We start from the raw sequence: 21889 nt of genomic DNA, 5'->3' as shown, positions 1-21889 counted from the left end.
CCAGCTCATGGGTGGGGACATCGAATTTTATATTCCCTTAATTGTCTTGACGTGTATGCGATTACCTTGTTGTGTTGTATAATAAGCACCATAATTCCTTATGCGAAGCGTCACTACACATCACAAAATCTCCTTTTCCATCCGGCAACGCCAACATAGGGGCCGTCACCAACCTTTGATTTAGTTCGTAAAAGCTGTTCTCATATTTCTCTGTCCATTCAAACTTCTCAGTCTTACGAGTAAGCCACGTTAAAGGGGCTACTATCTTTACAAACTTGAACGAACCTCCGGTAGTGACCGGCCAATCCTACCTCTGGTAGTCGCCCTAACCATGGTCATCAATTCCTTAGTGGTCCTTTATTCATTCTTGTCAAGATCCTCCACGGGATCCTTCTCAATAATAATCCCTTCTAGGACAACATCCTCAACCGCTACATCCTCAATATGAACATCATCCGGTCCCATGTTAGGACGCTCTATCGGATACACAATCTGATCTCCAATAACTAATAAAACATCATCGCATTGTTGCTCCTCAACCTCAGGGTTCGGAGTCCCGCTATCATATACGATAACTAATTACGCTTCTATCATGATATTTATACGAGTTCCCATAAGGGTTTTAACTGTCAGTACTACATTAGGTAGTCCGACTATGAACTTGGCAAGAGTTCTTATTATCTTAGTGAAATTATTTTAACGTCACTTCATCTCTGAGGTTTATAATGCTTAGCTCTGATACCATTTCTGTAACACCCCCAAATCCGGGGTTGGGGATCCGGGTTGTCACGAGTTCCGTTTCACTTAATAACACTCAATCTAAATAAACAACCAACTACTGCGTACTGTGACCCCACAATATACACACACACCCCAAGTTATAGTCTCATAGATGAATATCCAAAATAACACAAGTCGTTTTATTCCACAATTATAAACCATTAAACCTTAAAAAGGGTTTCCGAATAAATTTACATTTTCCTTGCCATTATTACAGTTCGTAAATATACATCAACAGTTGAAAACCTAGCCTACTGGTAGTTCCTACCTCGACTACAGCGTCATCCACGCCTACAGGAAACTGCGGAATGTTTCCTATCCGCTTGCGAATTGGGAGCTTAGTCCTGTTCATTTTGTCTATATGTTGTTGTGTGATGAAAGAAGAAAGCAAGGTGAGCAACAAGCTCACCAAAATAATATGTATAATGATTAACAATATACGAGCATTCCCATCATAATACTCATGAAAGTCTTGGTCAAGCAGATATGAACCAAGATTGATATCTTAACGCGACAAAGTCGCAAAATGTTCACTATATATGTATATATACTTTTCAAAATCTTGGAAGTCCTCTTCCACACATAATATACACAGAGTTCCAGTTTATAACTGTATAAAAATATCATTGCAAGGTGATCTCATATATCTAACCTTGTCTCAACATTTTTTTTCTTAAGTCTTTGTCATGCATAAGATAATCATTTACTAGATATAAGTTTAAAAGATGAAGTTACAAGATACTCCAATCTACTTATATCTTTTCTGAATATTACTTGAACTACCACCATTCAAGTTATAATTAGTTCATCCCATAGATGAAGCTACAAGACAAAACTTATATAGAATCAATCTTTGAAATATCATCAAAATGAAATAAAGTTACGAGATACTTTATTTGATGAAAACATCATTTTGAAAACTCGACCCTGCCAACACTCAACAATCGCCCAGCCATAGCCTTTCTTTCGAGGTGCTCTGGGTAGTGTTGCAGAAATATCCAACTGGATGATGAACTCATTACGGGAGTTTTCCGCGCCAGGAAGACCACTCACGATGATCATTTGTAGTAGTGAACCCCACCATTTTCTACATGTAGAGGAGAACAGTCGGATTTACTTATCAACCGATCACTGGACTCCTAAGTTATGGACCGTCTTAACGGAACTTCCGGGCCATTTGGGCCAATATAATAGGGCTGGACCGGCGCCACTCGACCACTTACGCCACTCCTAGTTCAGATGAAATCCATGACTCTGAAACGTAAAGCACATCCCCCCTTTCCCCAAGTAGAAACTTGTTGATACGGCTCCACCAAGAAGTCGTATCTAGTTGGAATGGAAAACTCACCGATATTTCCCAAGGGATGCCTGTTAATGGATTAACTTATTCCAAGAATTTTACTTCCCGAGTGTTGGGTAAGTAATCAAAAACTCTTTTATCAAAACAGCAACCTTGTTGCGAATATAAAAATACGTCACGGAGCCCGATCCCTCATATTTTTGAGCAAGTATTTAAATCCCCTTCGAAAGGAAGATCTTAAATTTAAAAACGAGTTTTGGGATCCGCTCTAACCTTCCAAAAATAGTTTTGATAAAGCTTGAAAATAATCTCTGGAAATATTTAAAGTAAGAATGATTTGACAATATCAATTATTTTCCGAATACTTGGCAAATATCGAAAAATTATTCTTTAGGAAAATAAAGAATATTATTTAATAAAATAAACGGAATCATAAGTCCTCGAATGAATATTCAAAATAATATTCATTAAATAAAATAAGCGGAGTCATAAGTCCTCGAATGAATATTCAAAATAATATTCATTAAATAAAATAAGCGGAGTCATAAGTCCTCGAATGAATATTCAAAAATAATATTCATTTCTAAAATAAAACTATCGAATAAACCTTATTCGATTAATATTTTTGCAAACTATATATATATACTCGGTAACATCGCCTCCCGGTTTAGAAAATGTTCATCTTTGGGTCCCCTATACTAAGGGTATACACAACTAGTGCTTATCTCTAGCATAGGTATTATGCAACTTATAAGCAATTGAATCAACAATTAGATATCAAGATTACGAAACAGGCATGCATATATACCATATCAACATGCTCCAATATATCGCAAGATTTGCTAATAACAATCATGCACTTATCACAAGATAATGCATATACATATATACATCACAACAACAGTACAACGGGTAGAAAACTTGCCTGAGCGTTCCGGGGTAGACTTAAGCTTAGAGTGGGTCCGATAACCTATGAACAACAACAAAAGTCAGAATTAGACCACGGTCGCTTAAGAACTAGTCAAAACTCACTCATACCCTAACGGTCGCTTACGGTCGCTTATACACTTAACGATTTACGTTAATCGCTTGCGAACCCTCAGCTCCACCAATTTTAATAAATTAACCGTTACGAATTTTAAGGCGACTCTTTCCCGAATACTCTACCAACTGCCTAACCCACCTTACATAATTGTTTCGTAATTCAATTAGTCTTTTAAGGGCCTTAAACAAGGTTTCAAAGTTAAGCGAGGGGTAAAGGTTCGTTCCCGAAACACCGTAACTTAAAACAGTCGTTTCTCCTAAACCGTAAATCGGATCTAAGCGAACCACATACCAAAACGAAGATTACGACATGATCTAGCTAAACATGGCAAATTTACAGATTGGTCAGTGAGTTATCTGGTTCGAAATTCATGTACAACAGTCTAAGGAAAACGGGCATTACGACGGCTATGTTTACGAGTTTTCCAAGTTTCTCACTACACCAAAACCTCACCAAACAACCCACAATTATTAACACATCAAAACCTCAACTAAATAATACTATACCAGTCCTTATTCTCCAGATTCTTCATCTCAACCAGCCACAATCAAGTTCTATTAACTATAACAAGATTCATTCACCAAATCACTCCAAATTCAAATCAAACTACTAATAATCAAAGATCATGCTTCTCATTTAGAAAACCAACCATCAAACTCACTAATAATAAAAGTAAAGGCTATGGTTTGAAGTTTATACCTTCCTTGGGAGGTGTTAAGTTTCTAGGAAGCCTTAGGGAGCCTCATACAAGCTTGATCTTTCCAAAGAAATCAGTAACACAAAGTTAGGCTTTGAAGTTTCTAGAAGTACTATTTAAAGAACTGTAAAAATGAGGGTCTTACCTTGCTTATTTGGACGAGACTTGTGAACAAGAGTTGTAGGCCATCTCAATACCTTTCCAACGAGAGTATTGAAGGAGATATGACAGTTTGAAGTTGCTGGGTTTGTTTTGGCCGAGAGCTTTGAAGCTTGGAATGGGGGAGAGAAGATGAATGGTGCTTGGTTGTTTTTTTGGAAAGTGAAATGAATTTACTTGGTTGTAAATCAACCTTGCAAAATGTCTTGTTTTTTCTTTTTAATTACATCATTGCTTGCATCATCAATATGCCACATGTCCACTTCTTGTGGTGTAAGGGTGTCTTAACCTTTAACCACATGTTTTTGCTTCTCTTGGAAGCTTCCTACCCATTCTACTTGTATGTGCTTGCCCCTTGGTCGTTTATTTTTTTTACGGTTCGCTTAACTCTCGTTCTCATTGATCATTTCAAGGATCATATTCGGGATCTCATTACTTGGGTTCCCCTAAACCTTTTATAATCTTTTATATTCCTTTTATAATCCTCTCTTATAATCCTTGAATTTAAATCCTTTTAATCATGTTACCTTATATTCAATTCTTTCGGTATCTGGTGGATTTTCGGGAAAAATGAAAGTGTTCGAATTTGGATTCTGACGATCTTTACATACACTTATATACCATATGGAGTACTAATAAGATCTCAGAATATCAATAAAAGAACTCCTACATAGTGTGGCATGAAAAGTTTTCTTAATCAGCATAATCAGCAAAATCACTATTCATAAGGGTTACAAAAAGTCCAAAATTTTTGGGGTTATTACAGTCTCCCCTCCTTAAAAGGATTCCGTCCCGGAATCAGATAGAAAATGAAGAGGGATACTCTCTTAGCATTGCACTTTCTGACTCTCAAGTAAATTTTCCATATTATGGTTCTACCACCAAACCCTGACTAGTTTGATAACCCTTCTCCTAAGCACTTGTTCCTTTTTGATCTATAACCCTTCCTGGTTGCTCCATATAGGTTACGTCTGGTTGCATGTCTATGCGCTCATATGCCCCTATTTGTCTGGCATCCGGATTACACATCCTTAACATTAATACGTGGAATATGTTTTGAACTTACTGCAGGTTCGGGGGTAGGGCTAGCTCTTTTGCTAACTTCCCAATACGTCTTAATATCTCCAAGGGTCCAACAAATTATGGACTTAGCTTTCCTTTTTTTTCCGAACCTCATCAATCATTTCCAAGGGAATACCTTTAACAGCACTAGGTCCCCTATTTCATATTCTTTGTCCTCTCGTGTCAAATCAGCATACTTTTTATGTCCATCTTGGGATACTACCAGCCGTCCTCTGATTAGATCTTTTATATCCTTGGTCCTTTGGACCACTGCTGGTCCGAGCATCTTGAGCTCTACAACTTCATCCTAACATAAGGGATATCGACATTGTCTTCCCTCAAGGATCTCATAAGGCGACATCTCGATACCTAACATACGATCTATTGTCATGAGAAAACTCAATCCGCGTTAAGTGATCATTCCAAATTCTTTCAAGTCTATTGCACAGACTCTCATCATAGCTTCTAGCATTATAGCTTTTGCTTCTCAATACCCACTCTTTCCGGTTTGTGTTCATTACTATCTTTCATACCTAATATTATACTGGTTACACTTTTGCTCGTTAGCGTTGTATATCCTTTTAATAACCGCGTCAACCTTAGTATCACGAACGAGTTAGATTCGGAATACCACCATACTAATACCACTTCATCTCTAGCTGCCTTCATCTTCCAAAGTTTCATCAATCATATAAAAGTAAAAGAATTTATTAAGAGATCACTGTGATCATGAACACCTGTTACATCGCATGCTTGGTTGATTTTTTGGAAAGTGAAATGAATTTACTTGGTTGTAAATCAACCTTGCAAAATGTCTTGCTTTTGCTTTTTGATTACATCATTGCTTGCATCATCAATATGCCACATGTCCACTTCTTGTGGTGTAAGGGTGTCTTAACCTTTAACCACATGTTTTAGCTTCTCTTGGAAGCTTCCTACCCATTCTACTTGTATGTGCTTGCCCCTTGGTCGGTTATTTGTTTTACGGTTCGCTTAACTCTCGTTCTCATTGATCATTTGAAGGATCATATCCGGGATCTCATTACTTGGGTTCCCCTAAAACTTTTATAATCTTTTATATTTCTTTTATGATCCTCTCTTATAATCCTTGAATTTAAATCCTTTTAATCATGTTACCTTATATTCAATTCTTTCGGTATCTGGTGGATTTTCGGGAAAAATGAAAGTGTTCGAATTTGGATTCTGACGATCTTTACATACACTTATATACTATATGGAGTACTAATAAGATCTTAGAATATCAATAAAAGAACTCCTACATAGTGTGGCATTAAAGTTTTCTTAATCAGCATAATCAGCAAAATCACTATTCATAAGGGTTGATTATAAGCCTGTTCCTAATGCTCCTAAAAACACATGTCATAACTGTGGAAATTCTAACCATCTGGCTTCTTTTTGCAGGAAGAATAAGAACATAAACTCCTTACCTTCAAAGTCAGGAGTTAAGAGTCAGTCTGTTAGATATAGGCCACAAAATCCTTGTTTTCATTGTGGTAGTTTATGGCATTCCATTTATACTTGTAAGGAATATCATAGTTTGTACTATGTATTATCAAATAAAACCTTCTTTAAAGAAAATTAGCATTGTTCCTTCTAGTATAAGTTATGATGCAAAGTCCAATACTGTAAATGCTGATAAGAAAACTGTTAACATAAACTCTGATTTTAAATCCGCTGCAAATGTTAACAAACTTAATAAGGCCAAAGGATCCAAGCAATTCTGGGTCTTTAAAACTAATCATTATTGGTCTTTGTGATTGCAGGGCAACAGGAAAAACATCCTAGTTGTGGATAATGGATGCTCAGGACATATGACTGGAAATAAAGCCCTGCTATCAGACTGATGATTTTAAGGCATAACTGAGAGTTACTACATTGAGTATTAGGCACCTTCAAGGTCAACACTCAACAACTCATGCCAACGTGAATAAAATTCAAGAAACCTTGATCCAGCAAGATATGAATGTGAAACTTGAAAAGAACATATTTTTCAAGCCAGCCTTTGACAGAATTGCCTACATTGAGAAAACTCAGGAGAAGCAACAAATTCAGATTGATGAAATTTTAAAGAATCAAGCTTCTCAGCAAACTCAACTCAATGAGATCCAATCTTCAGTGGAATTGCTTGTCTCTCTTCTTTTACCTGCTGATGCCAAAAAGGGGGAGAAAGTAATTAAGTCCAAATGCAAATCTATTCAGACACTGAAGGGAAAGGATGATGGAAATGATGACCAGGGAAACTTTGATAAGGGTAGAGGTCAAGGTCAAGGCAGAGGATTTTCATCAATTAAAGCTAGAATTACAAGTCAAGGAACAAGTTCTGATACTGGGAGAAGAATAAATTCTGATACTGGTAAAAGGATAAGTTCTACTGATCATCTGGAACTTGATGAAGAAATTTTAAAGAAATTATTTCTTAAAGAAAATCCAGGAATGGACTTTGAGAGTCTAAAGGAAGAAGAAGCTAGACTCAAAGCAGAAAGTGTCAAGACAAAATCTAAAGCTTCTGTTGTTGAAAAGAAACTTCTAAAGCTTAAGGGTATTTTGATAAAAGAAAGAAAAAATTCTGAGGCAACCAAAGCTAAATCACAAGTGGAAGTAGATCCAAGGTCCAAGGGCAAAGAAAAGGTTGATGAACCTGTAAAGGTTTATATGCCAGTCATGGATGAAGAAATAATTGATGAAGAAGATGCTAGTCTTACTCTGATGACAAAGAAAATTTCTCAAACAACCTCTGACACGGCTCATATTGTTCAGAGTCAAGACTTAGTAAACTATGATATGACAGTGAAGCAAGCAACCTCTGACATAGCTCAATTTGGCTTGATATCAGAAGATAAGGAAAAGGAAACCTCTAACATTGCTCATGTTAAACCTTCAAAGATACTCCTACCAGGATTCACCAAAGCTAAACAGACTCAACCTTTGAAGACTACAATAAGTGGTTTTGAAGCAAGAGTTGTTACAGGAAAGGAAGCAAGAGATAAATTTGGATTGGGTAGTTCTGATGAAAGAAGAGTACACAACACTACAAATGATCCAACTTCCTTAAGTGAACTAGGAGTAGGAGCAACTCCTGAAAGATTGAATCAGCTTGAATCTGTACAGATGGTTTACCATACATTCTTGAAAGATCACATCTTGTTATACTTTATGACAGATGGAAGGGTTTACCATATTAGGCAGAATGCTATACCACTGAAGTATTATGAAGAACTAGAACATGTTTTATTATTACTTCAAGTGAAGAACAGATTAACAGATGGTGCTGCAAATTATTCGAAGACTCAAATTCAGAGACAGAAGAAGCTTTATTCTGTAAAGTCTGACAGCACATACTGTCCCAAGTACAGAGATCACAAGGGTAATATTGTCGAGATGAAGCCTAACTATGCTAAGATTATAACTACATTTCTGGGTTATAAGGTTGTGGAATTCAAACTTGAGTCTGACAAGGCATATTTGATCAGACTAGATCAAGATATAAGAAAAGCTAAAATAAATGATCTCAGGGCTGCTATCTTTTAAATTGGTAAAGATACAGTTGAATTGAAGAATGCTAAAAGGAGGATGATTGATGAACTTAAATATGCTGAGAGATGTTTGTTAAAGAACTATCTCAGAACAACTCCTGACATCAAAGAGATCAGTAATTGAAGCCAAATCGAGATCTACAACTGCTCAAATTCTGATGTGTATACAGACTGAAGTTGTTATCAGAAGTTAAAGATGGTAAAGCTTTAAGGACTATAAGTTGTAGTTATCTAGTCAAATTCTCATGCATTTGTACTTAATGTTTTTGACATCATCAAATATCTATTAAACTTGTATATTATGCTAATTTACAAGTTGGGGGAGATTGTTAGATATATTTGATAATGTCATGTCTAATATGATTTGTGTTTAGTTTTCAGATCTTACTTAAATAGGACAAATCAGTTCTTAACTGGAAATCAGTACTTATACTGAAGTCAGAACTTAAGTTGTCAGAACTTAAGTTATCAGGAGATATTTATCAGGAGATAATATCAGGACTTAAGGGGACTTTCAGATAAGGAAGGCGGCTGATTGAAAGGAACGAAGATCAAGAAAAATGCAAGAAGAGATATGCATGAAGAAGGAATTCTATGAAGAATAGAATACTTGGAAGAAAAGATAACTGATTGATATATTTTAGGAAGCTGAATTATATTCCATATCAATTAGCTATTATCTTGTAACTGTGTAGTATATAAACACATATATAGGGTTTACACTATAAGTGTTATCATTATAGAGAATAATATTCATTGTAACCCTAGCAGCTCTCGTGATATTTGTTCATCACTGAGAGAGGATAGTTCCATATTGTAACAGAGTTTATTATATTGAATAAAGTTTGTTTTCTGTTACTTGTGTTCTTTAATTCGATTTGATTGTGCTAAACACTGTATTCAACCCCCTTCTACAGTGTGTGTGTGACCTAACAAAAAGTTTGTTAGAGGGGAAGCACCAGTACCTTGGAGTGAAACTCCTAGAGGAAAGGAGTGGACTAAGGAGTGGAACACAGTTAGTTTTGTTCCTACTGAAAAGATTCTTGCTGAACATCTGACAAAAGCTGATGAAATGCTGATAAATGATGATTTTAAGGTACAACTGAGAGTTACTACATTGAGTACTAGGCACCTTCAAGGTCAACACTCAACAACTCATGCCAACGTGAATAAAATTCAAGAAACCTTGATCCAGCAAGATATGAATGTGAAACTTGAAAAGAACATATTTTTCAAGCCAGCCTTTGACAGAATTGCCTACATTGAGAAAACTCAAGAGAAGCAACAAATTCAGATTGATGAAATTTTAAAGAATCAAGCTTCTCAGCAAACTCAACTCAATGAGATCCAATCTTCAGTGGAATTGCTTGTCTCTCTTCTTTTACCTGCTGATGCCAAAAAGAGGGAGAAAGTAATTAAGTCCAAATGCAAATCTATTCAGACACTGAAGGGAAAGGATGATGGAAATGATGACCAGGGAAACTCTGATAAGGGAAGAGGTCAAGGTCAAGGCAGAGGATTTTCATCAAGTAAAGCTAGAATTACAAGTCAAGGAACAAGTTCTGATACTGGGAGAAGAATAAGTTCTGATATTGGTAAAAGGATAAGTTCTACTGATCATCTGGAACTTGATGAAGAAATTTCAAAGAAATTATTTCTTAACGAAAATCCAGGAATGGACTTTGAGAGTCTAAAGGAAGAAGAAGCTAGACTCAAAGCAGAAAGTATCAAGACAAAATCTAAAGTTTCTGTTGTTGAAAAGAAACTTCCAAAGCTGAAGGGTATTGTAATAAAAGAAAGAAAAAATTCTGATGCAACCAAAGCTAAATCACAAGTGGAAGTAGATCCAAGGTCCAAGGGCAAAGAAAAAGTTGATGAACCTGTAAAGGTTTATATGCCAGTCATGGATGAAGAAATAATTGATGAAGAAGATGATAGTCTTACTCTAATGACAAAGAAAATTTCTCAAACAACCTCTGACACGGCTCATGTTGTTCAGAGTCAAGACTTAGTAAACTATGATATGACAGTGAAGCAAGCAACCTCTGACATAGCTCAAGTTGCCTTCATATCAGAAGATAAAGAAAAGGAAACCTCTAACATTGCTCATGTTAAACCTTCAAAGATACTCCTACCAGGATTCACCAAAGCTAAACAGACTCAACCTTTGAAGACTACAACAAGTGGTTTTGAAGCAAGAGTTGTTACAGGAAAGGAAGCAAGAGATAAATTTGGATTGGGTAGTTCTGATGAAAGAAGAGTACACAACACTACAAATGATCCAACTTCCTTAAGTGAACTAGGAGTAGGAGCAATTCCTGAAAGATTGAATCAACTTGAATCTGTACAAATGGTTTACCATTATGTTTTGAAAGAACACATCATGTTATATTTTATGATAGATGGTAGGGTATTCCAGATCAGGAAGAATGTTATTCCACTGAAGTATTTTGAAGAACTGGAATATGTTCTATTCTTACTTCAAGTGAAAAATAGATTAACAGATGGTGCTGCAGGTTATTTAAAGTCACAAATTCAAAGACAGAAGAAGCTTTACTCTGTAAAGTCTGACATCCCATACTTTCCCAAGTACAGAGATCACAAAGGTGATATTGTTAAAATAAAGCCTAACACTGCTAAGATCACAACTACTTTTCTGGGTTATAAGGTTGTGGAATTCAATCTAGAGTCTGACAAGGCATATTTGAATAGACTAGATCAGGACATAAGGAAAGCTAAAATAAATGATCTCAGGGCTGCTATTTTTCAAACTGGTGAAGATACAGCTGAATTGAAAAATGCTAAAAGGAGGATGGTCAATGAACTTGAATATGCTAAGAGATGTTTTTTGAAGAACTATCTCAGAAAAACTCCTGACATCATAGAGATCAGAAATTGAAGCCAAGTCGAAGATCTACAACTGCTTAAATTCTCAAGTGTATACAGACTGAAGCTGATATCAGATCTTAAGGATTGTAAAGCTGAAAGGACTGTAAGTTGTAGTTATCTAGTCAAATTCTCATGCATTTGTACTTAATGTTTTTGACATCATCAAATATCTGTTAAACTTGTATATTATGCTAATTTACAAGTTGGGGAGATTGTTAGATATATTTGTGATGTCATGTCTAATATGATTTGTGTTTAGTTTTCAGATCTACTTAAACAGGACAAATCAATACTTAACTGGAAATCAGTACTTACATTGAAGTCAAGACATAAGATATCAGAACTTAAGTTGTTAGAACTTAAGTTATCAGGAGATATTTATCAGGAGATAATATCAGGACTTAAGGAGACTTTTAGATAAGGCAGGCAGCTGTTTGAAAGGAAAGAAGATCAAGACAAATGCAAGAAGAGATATGCATGAAGAAAGAATTTTATGAAGAATAGAATACTTGGAAGAAAAGATAACTGATTGATATATTTTAGGAAGCAAAATTATATTCAATATCAATTAAAAGATTATCTTGTAACTGTGTAGTTTATAAACACAGACATAGGGTTTACACTATATGTGTTATCATTATCGAAGTTCTTATTCATTGTAACCCTAGCAGCTCTCGTGATAATTTGTCCATCACTGAGAGAGGACAGTTCCATATTGTAACAAAGTTTATTGTGTTGAATAAAATATGTGTTCTGTTACTTGTGTTCTTTAATTCGATTTGATTGCAGTAAACACTGTATTCAAACCCCTTCTACAGTGTGTGTGACCTAACACAGTTCATCAAATTCCTTGCTTACGCTAGGTCCCTCAGCTGGTTTAATAAGACTCTCCATGCCAATGTCAATTTCTTGAGTTTCTCTCTATTTAGCAGCTTGGACAGTTTGAGTTGATGATCTTGATTTTGCTAGCCTAGCCTCTATCTCCCCCTTAGTCTTGTTGGCAGGCATGAGAAGGGGAGTAGGAATTTCAGGCCTTATCTATTCAGGAAGTGATGGTAGAGGGATGTTGAGTTTTCCCATGATGGCTCCCAAAGCAACAGAGTTTTGTATTTGGAGATGCTTGTGAGATTCCACCAGAGTCTCGATATCTGACTGTTGACTTTGAACTAGTGAAGTCAAAGCTTGCACTTGAGCATTCAGAGATGCATTGGAGGTTTCCAGAGAAGCTACTTGAGTCTTGAGGTCTTGGATGTCTTGTGAAGAGGAGCTTGCAGTAGAGATAACAGTAGATTATCCAAAAGTAGCTTGCACAAATTTCTGAATTTCATTCATGACCAAAGGTGAAGGTGTGTATCTTGCACTGTGTATTTAATCCAGCTTCAACCTTGTATCATTGGACTTAGAGATGTGATCTTGAACTACTTTATGTAAGGCTATAAATGATTCTTTGAGTTGAGTTACACTTTTATCAATCCCACTGAGATCATACCTTGACATCCGTTCTGAGAAGATTTTGATTTTTTTTTATCTCAGTTTGAGAGGGGATGATTTGATCTATCTTTTCTCTGACCATTTTCATTATCTTGTCCTGATGTCCATTCAATGTGATTTGAAGTGCTTTCCAAAGTTGTGGAAAGCCTTGATTTGAGATTTATAGACATCAGTGATGGCATCATACACCTCTTGTGGAGTTAGAGATCTGGCACTGCCTCCCAGAATTGTAATGTACTCTTCCCTGAACTTGGCCAGCACATCATCCATTTTAATGGAGAAGTCTTTATCCATCCAAGCATTATAGTTGGCATCCTGACTAGCTTCATCAATAATCTTTGCTTGATTTTCTTCAACATCAGCCTGGTAGGTGAGCATGATAGCTTGGTATTCCTGGTTGGACATGTTTGATGTGAGTAGTTGCTGGGATATTTGTGCTAGGCCTCCAAGTTGATCAACTATCAAATCTTCAATGGTGGAAGGTTGATTTTCAGTGTCTTGGAGCCATTGAGAGATGAGGTGTGTTTGAGATGTGGAGGGTTGTGAATCAGAACCACCTATGACTAAAGTCACAGTTTTACTCACAGATTGCTCCGTGGTTTTGACAAGTTATTGTTCCTTACATAAAGTGAGAACCTCCAATTAAATTGTAGGGGATTTAACTGGGTTACAATCATGTTCACCAATCTCAAACCCTTGTGCTTCTTGCAAAGCACTGTCACTTGAAAGTGATAAACTTGCCTCCCCCATAGCAGGATCATTGGAAATTATACTCCTAGCATCTACTGCCAAAGCAATTTCTTCTAGGGTTTTGAGGGGAGTTGTTACTACATGAAGAACCTCCAATTGAATTGGAAATGATTTAGATTGCTCCCCCATAGGAGTACTACCCTCAAACCTTAAAGTCTGTGAAGACTGATTTGTACATGAAGGTGCATTTGAGACATCCATGGGGTCTTCAGTAAAAACTGATGAATCCCCCTTGTGTTTGATGGTGTCATCAAGGTCTACCCCAGCTAGTAGCCTCTCACCATCTAAATGTAGTGTCTGGGTGGTGAGCAAGGTTTTTTGAACCAAGTCACTTGATGTAGCTTGCATTTGAGGAATGGATTCAAGTGCTGTAGGTGGAGAAGAAATTTGAGAGAGTAGAGAGTGTTGCTCATATGTGAATGTTGGGAGCTCCCCCTGAATGGATGAGGGAGCTTCAAAAGATGTGCTCTCACTGTGTGTGCCATCCTTATTTCTCATACCATACACTTGAATTGCTTCAGGTGGAGGCTGTACAGATTCTGTACAGGGTGCATTGGGGTGAATGCTCTTTTCAATAAACACGCCCTGTTGAGAGGATGTATCTAGAGTCTGTTTAGTCCCCATTTTTACAACTGTATCATGTTGGGAGGATATAGAGGTGGCTTGAGTGGTTAGCTTAGATTTCTTACTCCTTTTTGATCTTTTGATCAAGGGTGACTTAGTTTCAGTTTGGTCCTCACCACTCTCCGTGATAACATCTAAGGTTACCTCCTTTCTCTTCCTTTTACTCACCTCATTTTTTTGAGAAGATGAGGTGGTTTGTTTCCTAGCTACTAAGGGTTTTGAAGAAATGGTTTCAGCTTGGGAAGATCTTTGTAGGTGTTCCTGTGTTTGTACTTCTACAGGTTTAGGGATCATAGCCGTGGTAGATTATACATTTGACCTCATGTCAGGCATTGGATAAGGGTAAGTCCTAAACCTCCCCAACATGAATGGAGTGATTTTCAGACTTACATTTACCTTATTCTTTGTAGTAAGTGAACCAAATATTATTTTGGACACTTACTTATAATTGCCTATTTTTGTGCTATCTATATCATTTAACAAATGTATGTCTCTAACTTTATGATTTAAAGTGGACATAATAAATCTAGGAAAGAAAATTTCCTTACCTCTAGTTGACAGGGGCATTGTTAGCCTGGTTGCAAATACTTTCAGGATCAATAGACCAACACTCAAGTGTCTGTTGTGGCCTATTGAGTACACCAGCTTCTGCACCACACTTGAAATGTTGTCATACCTTGTCTTCTTGTATGTGAAGTGTGGCGCCCCAAAACCCGGGGTCAGGAGTCTCGGAAGCCACGCCATCTAAACTCACACTACAATATGTAAATACTCACGCTTCACGACCCCACACTTATCACACACACACTTACAGGTTATTGTCTTGGAAACGAACCATCATCACTAGAGTACTTTTTATTAAAACCCAAATATAATTAGTCTTACCGGGGAGTGACCTTTAGGTAAGGTTAGTCCGCCGGCCAAATATACGTTTCTTATTTCTTATCTTACATAAACCATACTTATAAATAAGCCAAACTATAAACAACTGAAAACTAATCCAGCTTATTCTGACTGCCTAAGGTACAACATTAAACAATCTACGGAACAACTGGCCATTTCCTACCCGTTTCCTGGATGTGGTTCTCATAGCAGGCATCTTGATTCACTGTTGTGTTGTGTCAATTTAAGAAAACAAGTGTGAGCTATAATGGTCAGCATAATAATGTACAGTATGGAAATGACTGTATGAAATCATCATATATCATATATATGTTTTATTCAAAAATAGTTTTCCTTGGTTTTACACACCTTCTTACGAAAACAATTCTTTAAAGGGGTTTTTATAACTTGTGAATGCCTTAATAGTAATCCCAGCACCTAGGCTTGGGTTATGGTATTGCATCTCAATTCCAATTGGAAGAATTTGGACATTCACTGGAGCCACCGCATACGATGATCAGTCATACTACGGAAATAGTAACCTTTTCTACTAGTAGAAGGACGAAACCGTCATCTCTCGGGTATCACCCTTGCCGCATACGGGCTATGTGTCCTCATTTCGAGGATACACACACTTCGCAGGTCCATAGGTACATATTGTACCGTCTCCTACGGTACCAGTAGCCTATTCAATACACGAAGAACTTGGATTCTATTCTACCCCTCCCTTGCCCTTTAGGAAATCCTATCATGTCTCGAGAACTTGAACCACATCGAAGTTCCTCCAAGCGTTTTGCTTGTTGATAGGCATAGTTTTACTATATATATATATGTACTTCCGAAAGTTTCGGAGGAAGTACTAAGGATGTGAGTTGACCGTTGTCAACAGATAATCAATAAGGGGGGGAAGTTTCTCCTTGAAACTATATTCAAAATTTTAATAAGTCGGGATAATATTCACCGACGATCTGAAATTATTCGAATGATACTTCTAAATTAGAAAGTATATTTTATATCAGGATCTATGATTTTTAAATCAATAATAATCCTTTAATAAATAATAATTAATTAAATAATAGACTATAATTAATTAAATGATAATTGATATTAATCATACCTCGAATGAGTTTACTCTCTAAAAGGTTTATTTAAAATAATATTCCTCAACTAGTTTGTATCTACATAATTAGTAATCTAAATGATTAATCGGGTTTGAAATAAATAAACGTTGGAGTATACTACTCCCATAATAAAGGAATACGTATATAATATTTATTATCCTAACAATAAAATATAGTTGAGGTAAAATGATCGTTGGGAAATCGTTTTAATAAAAGTTCGAGGTGTTTTAATGTTTCGTAAGTGGACGATGAGTCCCTTTTAAAACGTACTATTATGGACTTATACCCGTCCTATAATATCTCCGGAATGATTTCCGGGTTTTATCTTAAATCCCGACCGATCCTCGGTCTTATATAATACGTCATGCCTAAAGCGAAATAACATTTCACGATATATACTTATCGTACAACATCGCTATATTATGCGAAAATTCAACAACTACGTATCATGGCAAACATGGTATTTAAGCGATGATAGTAAAACAATCCTTTCACAACACAATATTAAAAATGGAGTTGGGTTTGTAAACTTGCCTGGGTATCTCGAGGTGGAGGATGCTCTAGGTTCCGCTCAGAAATCTATAACCATGAACACATTTCATTTCGTTAGGTTCCGTCCTAATTTATGGTAACTCGCACTCATGCGCTACTCATTATACACCCTCTCAACTCATACTACCCTTAACATTTCTCTTAAGTCATATTCACTTTATGGTCACTTTATTTTCCTAAGTATCTTGAGTTCATTCTCATTATCATTGTCGACTCCGCTTAAGGATTCTTACGGTTTCTACTCGCGCGGTCTTGGCTCCGACATTTTTATAAAATTGAGAAATCATTATTTTCACTTGAAATTTTTATGAAAGTTAGGAAACTCAATATGTTACTGTCTGTAAATATTTCATGATTTATGAATACTTTAAGTCTATCCTTTATATTTTCAAAGTTCGTAATTCGTAGCAGTTTTTGTCGCGTAAATCACTTTTACTAAAATGACCATAACTTTTGATTCGTAAATCGGAATCAAGTGATTCAAGCACCTAAACGGTCCTTATAACATTGTCTATCCTAAAAAAAGGTTATTTTTGAAGAATATACAGTTTAAAACTTCGGGACTTTCTGCAGAAACTTAAAGTTACGGTTTGTTGGTTTTAACGAAGTTACGTTTACGATCGGGGTTTCGTTTACACCTTAACTATCAACACAACCACCAATAATCATCATATCATCATCAACACGCAAAATCCTCTCAAGAACATTATGTTCTTGAGGCAACAACAACCAACCTTAAATCTACTTAACTTAATCATCAAGATTTCATCAATAACACTTAGTAAGCTAGGTTTACTAACACATACTAAATGGATCTTAAAATGAACCTTAAATAAAGTTGGGCCAAAGATTTATACCTTTCTTGAAAGCTTGATATGTGTTCTTGAGGATGGTGGAGACTTGGAAGTGCTTGGTATGATTTTTTGAACCTAAAACCACCATTAAAATCAAGAAACCAAATAGAGGTTACTATTCACACCCATCAAACCTTGATAAAAAGAGATGAAAGATTTTTCTTACCTTAGTTTAGTTGCTAAGAGGCTTGGGAATTAATTGGGTGATTTTACAAGAGCTTGAACTTGGAGTTTTGAATTCCAATTTCTCCTTTTTCTTCTTTGGGGCCGAATGGAACAAAATGGGGATGTGGGGGGTATTTATACTACTTGGTTGCTTCTCTTGGATGCTTGGATAGGTTGTTTCTTGGAAGGTGACTTGATATCTTTGCAACTTGATTTTTATTCTTCCTAGGATAGCATTCTAGGTTTATTCTTTATTGCCAAACCTATGGACATATCTTTGTAGCTTGCTAGCTTACAAGCTAAACTACAAGGTTAGCTCCTTAGCACACTATTTGCTAGCTAGCTTGGTCATCCTATGGTTAGCTCACTATTTGATGAAGTAACCATGGTTACTTCCTTACCATGGTTTAGTTAGTGCATTATGTTTAATTAATCGTTTACGCGTTCGCTTGGTTACTTAACGTTCTCCGTAATACTAACTCGTAATTGGTTCACAATGTAATTCCTTTGGTATTTATTCCTTATATTTTTATTTATCCTACTTGAATATAAATCCGTAGGATTTTAATCTCGTAATTATATTGTGATTCCCGTAATCCTCGATAAGTCGTAAATACGGTCATTTTTCAAAGTTCGTTTTCTTCGAAAACTAATAGCGTTTACATACACTCATTTGGTACGTATAGTCGTAATATCAAATCTGAAACTCATTTTCCCATGCACTACATAGTGTGGGCTCAAAAGTTTTTCCCCGTCTGTCAGGGTTACTATTCATTAAATGTTTTACAAGGTCTCAAAATTTGAGTTATTACATGAAGGCTATCACCACAGAATCAAAGAAAAAGGACCACTCCTTCCTTAGATTGGTCCTGTTCAAGCTTGACAAGTTGATTCTTCCACCATAATTGATGAAGTCCAGAAACTCAATTAGCTCATCAGGAGTTGGCACCTCCACCAGGTTTGCAGTGGGCAATTCCAAGGCTATGTTCACATCTTGCTCATTAAACTCAATTTATTGTCCTCCAACTGAGCAAGTCACCACCAGAGATACAAAATTGTCATTCACCACAGTCCTTACCACAATTGTAGTCCAAAACTCATGCAGCACATCCAAGTACAACACTGGGTTAGCAGTCAAGGCTCTTGCAAGGTAAGATTCAGACAGAAATTTTACAAACTATTTCCCATTAAAGATATAATTGTTTAAGGGGGGTTAGATACAATTGTATAAATTTTTTGAACAAGTAATAAAATATTACAACTTTTTATATATCAGATAAAAACTGTTACAAAATCCTCTCAAGAAATACTGATGTTCTTGAGAGCTGCTAGGTCGAATGATCCTCGAGAGTTGTTCACTAAGTGATGACCTAAACTGTGTTTATATACTACACAGCTACAACAGATTAATCTAAGATATGCATTATCAAAAACTAACTGAAACTAATATATATCTTAAACTAAACAGATAAGGTCCTATCTCTCAGAAGTAACAGATATCTGCTCCCATTATAAGGAACAGAACAAATCCTCTAATGCTGACTGTCTTCAAATACTGATGTCATACAAATCCTGATGACATACCAAATCCTGACGGTACATCAGATCCTAATGACATCTAAACAGCCAGATCCCGAGCTTCTTCTGATCGTTGAGAATTCAATATGTAACAATCTCCCCCAATTTATGCTTAATGCAATGAAGCATAAATTCCATTCTCAATGATGCCAAAACCAATCTATAAAATGTATAAGGAGTAAAGCTTACTTCAGTATCTTCAGATAACTGACAGTTTTTCCAAGAAAGTTCTTTAACCTTTCTTCCTCCTTGTCTCGTAGGACTTTAACAGGCTTTTTCTTCAACTCTCTCTTCTCTTCAGTGTCTTCTCCAAGTTGATAGATAGCTGATCTTAACTTAGAAATTGAGCTTTTCCTTATCTGAAGATCACTAATCAACATGAAGCTTAAACTGACATATTTATGATCAGGACTGAAGAATAACTAAGGACTGTTGAGAAAAACTTGTAGCACTGCAGCTCCCTTTTTCATCTGCATTTCTGGACCAGTATAAGTTCTGTACTTAGGAACATAATCACCATTGTATTTATCATCTTTTGTCATGACTCTTCTTCTGATCATTTTAAGTATCATAGAAGACCAGTTTCTGGTGACTTTGTTCTCAACTCTAAGAAGATAGTGAATGTATTTCAATTCTATCACAGTCTTCATTAAGAGTTGCTGCAATGTAAAGCTTTTTACTTTACCATCTCTGAAAAAGTACAGAATCTCTTCTCTGACATCATTATCATTTATCTTTCTATGAACAATCTTCACAACTTCAACTTTCTCAAGATGTGAAGGAGAAATTCTTTCACCAAGATTTTTTGTCAGAGTATCTGTATCAAGCAGATCAGATTCCAAGATCTCCATGCTGGAATGACCAATGCCTCCTCTGGTTCGAGATTTGATAAGTTTCAATTTTTCATTGTATACCACCCAAGAAGGCTTCTTGATGGACTTATCAACATCTTCCTGTTCTGAGATAGAATCTCTTAACCCAACTGACACAAATTCAACATGCTTGAACCCTTTAGAATAATTGAATACATGGATGTCTTTCCATCTTCTATTCTTCTTGTCGAGAGGAACATAGCTTGAAGACAAATCATCAGTTTTCCCTTAGGCCTTATGCCATAGCTCCCTCTTTGATTTTAAAACTCTCTGCAAATATTTTTTGCATGCTTGATGAGCTTCCCTTCTATTAATCTTTACTTTTTTATCAGCCTCTGAAATATGAGGAGTGATTACCAGAGAAAGAGCTGACTCATTTAATGCTTTGATCACTTTTCATCAGAGTTAAAATCAGTTATCAGGTTCACAGCATCAGGATCTGCTTTTATCTCAGGATTTGTGTCTGCATCAGGAGTTAAATTCTGATTTGCTGTATCAGTTTGATCAATGTCAGTGGCTGATCTTTTCTTCCTTGGTACAATCAACTCTTCTGGCTTCTGAATTTCTTTATCTTTTTCATTTTCTTGTACATGAACATAACCTTCTCTGGATAGAAAATTCAGAAAAGTAGAGTTGAATGCAGTCAATTACCTTGATTCAGAAGTTCTTCCACCTCTTCATCTTCCTCTTGCTCTTGCAGATCTACCACCTCTTCTTCCTCTTCCTTTAGAAGTGTTAGCTTCAGCTTCAATTTGAGACAAAAGCTGCTTTTGTTGCATAACTGCTTCTTCATGTCTTAGATCAGGAAATTCTTCCTTTAGAGCACTCAAAGCATTCTTTTGCTCAAACTTCTTATCTTTGTAGTACAAGACAATCTCTCCACCTGTTTCCTTATGTCTGTAAGGAAAGAACATCCCTTTAGCTTCTTCTAAATTTGAGATTGTAATGTCATCATCCTCAGGAGCACCAGCAGTAGTCTTGTGCTTGGCTTTATAAGCACCAGTAGACTTTCTTTGTCTTGAAGAATCATTCTTCTTAGAATGTTGAAGTTGTTGAGCAGTAGAAGCAATTTGAACATCTGTAACTGAATTATTCTTATCACCATCATCATCAATATCTTTATCCTTTTTCTGAATAGAATCTGGTGTAAATTTTGTAGCAACTATCTTCTCCCCCTTTTTGGCATCAGTATTTGAAAGAAGAGAAAACAGAGCATTCAGCTTGTAACTTATAGAAGAAACCTTGTCTTCCAAGGAGGAAAGTCTAGAGGCCATGCTGTCTTGAGATTTAACAACATCTTTTATGGTATTTTTCACACTTTTGATTTCAGCTGAGTTAGGTTTGTGAAGCAAAAATCCATCAATTTTCTCTTTGACACCAGCATGAGACTTCTTCATTTCATCAAGTTCAGAGTGAATTCCTTTAACAGAAATAGTTGTGGCCTTAAGATGCAACTTTAGATTAGGAGTTTGAATTTCATCATAAGCACGATGAATGTGTTGCAGGCCAACAAC

Source organism: Apium graveolens, chromosome 10 (assembly GCF_009905375.1).
Source record: "Apium graveolens cultivar Ventura chromosome 10, ASM990537v1, whole genome shotgun sequence".
NCBI classification, from domain to species: Eukaryota; Viridiplantae; Streptophyta; class Magnoliopsida; order Apiales; family Apiaceae; genus Apium; species Apium graveolens.
The sequence above is the reverse complement of the archived record's forward strand: the minus strand, read 5'-3'. Positions refer to the sequence as shown.